The sequence below is a fragment of the Schistocerca americana genome, chromosome 6, assembly GCF_021461395.2.
Source record: "Schistocerca americana isolate TAMUIC-IGC-003095 chromosome 6, iqSchAmer2.1, whole genome shotgun sequence".
Taxonomy (NCBI): domain Eukaryota; kingdom Metazoa; phylum Arthropoda; class Insecta; order Orthoptera; family Acrididae; genus Schistocerca; species Schistocerca americana.
Window position 1 is genome coordinate 288247080 of NC_060124.1, and position 3303 is coordinate 288250382.

Below are 3303 nucleotides of genomic sequence, written 5' to 3' on the forward strand. Positions count from 1 at the left end.
CAAATCGCTCCACCAACTAAGAACGGCCATGCACCACCACCCACCGAATCAAGAAAGAGCTATCAATCTGTCAATCCTTCCGGTGTCCGGGCCTGGTGAGGTTTCCCGTGTTGAGTCAAATTAAGCCGCAGGCTCCACTCCTGGTGGTGCCCTTCCGTCAATTCCTTTAAGTTTCAGCTTTGCAACCATACTTCCCCCGGAACCCAAAAGCTTTGGTTTCCCGGAGGCTGCCCGCCGAGTCATCGGAGGAACTGCGGCGGATCGCTGGCTGGCATCGTTTATGGTTAGAACTAGGGCGGTATCTGATCGCCTTCGAACCTCTAACTTTCGTTCTTGATTAATGAAAACATACTTGGCAAATGCTTTCGCTTCTGTTCGTCTTGCGACGATCCAAGAATTTCACCTCTAACGTCGCAATACGAATGCCCCCGCCTGTCCCTATTAATCATTACCTCGGGTTCCGAAAACCAACAAAATAGAACCGAGGTCCTATTCCATTATTCCATGCACACAGTATTCAGGCGGGCTTGCCTGCTTTAAGCACTCTAATTTGTTCAAAGTAAACGTGCCGGCCCACCGAGACACTCACTCAAGAGCACCCTGGTAGGATTGCAACGGGGTCCGCCTCGGGACGCACGAGCACGCACGAGGCGCGTCGCACGCCTTCGGCTCGCCCCACCGGCAGGACGTCCCACGATACATGCCAGTTAAACACCGACGGGCGGTGAACCAACAGCGTGGGACACAAATCCAACTACGAGCTTTTTAACCGCAACAACTTTAATATACGCTATTGGAGCTGGAATTACCGCGGCTGCTGGCACCAGACTTGCCCTCCAATAGATACTCGTTAAAGGATTTAAAGTGTACTCATTCCGATTACGGGGCCTCGGATGAGTCCCGTATCGTTATTTTTCGTCACTACCTCCCCGTGCCGGGAGTGGGTAATTTGCGCGCCTGCTGCCTTCCTTGGATGTGGTAGCCGTTTCTCAGGCTCCCTCTCCGGAATCGAACCCTGATTCCCCGTTACCCGTTACAACCATGGTAGGCGCAGAACCTACCATCGACAGTTGATAAGGCAGACATTTGAAAGATGCGTCGCCGGTACGAGGACCGTGCGATCAGCCCAAAGTTATTCAGAGTCACCAAGGCAAACGGACCGGACGAGCCGACCGATTGGTTTTGATCTAATAAAAGCGTCCCTTCCATCTCTGGTCGGGACTCTGTTTTTTTTTTTTTTTTTTTTTTTTTTTTTTTTTTTTTTTTTTTTTTTTAAAAATCTTTATTTCCTTTCATAATAGTTATACAATAATGACCCACCACCTTAATGATTAGTGGGTCCTACATTCCTAAATTAACAATAGCAGCTATACATTTTCCTTGACTTAACTACAGACAGTTCAACAACAATTTCAACTAGGCAGACTACTTCTTAGTTTACTATCTAGCATAACTCTAATTACTACTACTAGTTACTACTAACTGCCTGCAGCGTTACATTGTGCCAGTTAATGATATAAACCTACTTGATGCCCTGCTCATAGAGCTAATCCCTATGAGCGAGCCCCTGGCACAGGGCAGGCAAGGGTTAAATTATCGCTGCAGGTTCCTATCTTACTATCCTATTCTAATTAACTACGTCTATTTTCTAATCTATGTCAAAATCGGTGCGTGTCTTGATCGGGAGTTGCCCCAGTCCCCCTGGTCCTGGTCGTGGCGGATTCCAACTATAAGTCGACCTGTCCACGAACCGGCGGTATGGGATTGGGGCGGTGGTCGCATTCAGTGTTGTCTACTTACTTAATGAAGTTCTCTCAAGAAAGTTGTCAGAACTTTGTGTGATACCTCGTTTACCAATGTATTTAGTCTGTGAAATGTTTCCTCCTGTCTTAAAAGGTCATAGGTGTTTGTGCTAGGTAATTGTTGTCTCAGTGTCCCGGCTACATCATCGAAAAGGGGGCACTCATAAACCACATGGTCAGGAGTACCCTCCAGTGCGCCACAGTCACACGCAGGCGTAGCCTTTCTCCCAAACCGACAAAGATATGTCGGATAGGGGCCATGACCGGTGAGAAAGTGGAACAATCCCCGAGTTGGCTTGAAGTACTTCATTTTCAATCTTTCCCTTACGTCTGGTAGGAACTGAAAGGTTCTTCTACCAGTTTCGTCCAATTCCCATATTTCCTGCCACAGGCTTACCCCCCTTTCCCTAATCTCACCTTTGTCCCTAACTGGTGCTCCTATAATTTCTTCTACCTTGGTGATAACCCCCTTTTTTACCCAGTACCAAGCTGCCTGTTCCCTAATCTTTATATCTAGGGGACAGAGTCCCATTATGATTAACAGGGCTCCTCCTGGGGATGTTCTGTAAGCTCCCACAGACCTTAATATCATATTTCTTTGTACCCTCCTCACCGTCATAGCAGGCACCACCCTCGTGAGCCTGTGAGCCCAAACTCCTGAACCGTAACCCATTATTGACGTGAGTATACTGTTGTGATAGAGTTTAATTAATTGAGGCGGAAGGTGAAATCTCTTGTGTCCTATGGTGATCAGATTATTTAGTGATTGTAGTGCTTTCTGGGTCACGGTTTCTATGTGCTTTGCGAAATTCCACCTTTCATCGATGATGATTCCTAAGTATCGTGTCTCTCGTCTCCTAAGAACAGGTATGCCGTCAATTCTCACGGTCGGGTTCCTTATCAATTGTCCTTTGAGTAGCAAGTAAGTCGACTTGGTCGGTGAAATAGTCATTTTGGTCCTGTGGCACCATAGTTGCAGTATGTCTATTGCTCTCTGTATTTTTGGTTCTATGTCCTCGCGACTTCGGCCGCCAACCAGCAGGAGGAGGTCGTCGGCGTAAGCTATCACCTCTAGCACATCATCACTCTGTTGTAAACTTTCCAGAAGAGGCTCCATGTGGATGTCCCAAAAAAGGGGACCCAGCACAGAGCCCTGAGGGCAACCTTTAGTGATAGTTTTCCGGACTTTCCCGCTAGGGGATGATAGCCATACCTCCCGGTCTTCACAATAGCTCCTCAGACACCCATATAGCAGCCCTGGACACTCCTTCTCCCGTAAGCAGGAGAAGAGCGAAGGCCACCACAGGTTGTCAAAGGCGCCACTGATATCCACCATGATGCCAACCACATACTTACACGGGGCTGAGCCACAGACCTCGGCCGCTAGGGCGATTGCATCAGATGCCGATCGGCCCGGCCTGAAACCGAATTGCCTGTCGCTCACCCCGTGCAGCATGCGGTGAGCAGTCAGTCTGTCTGCTAGTAACTTTTCAAGTAATTT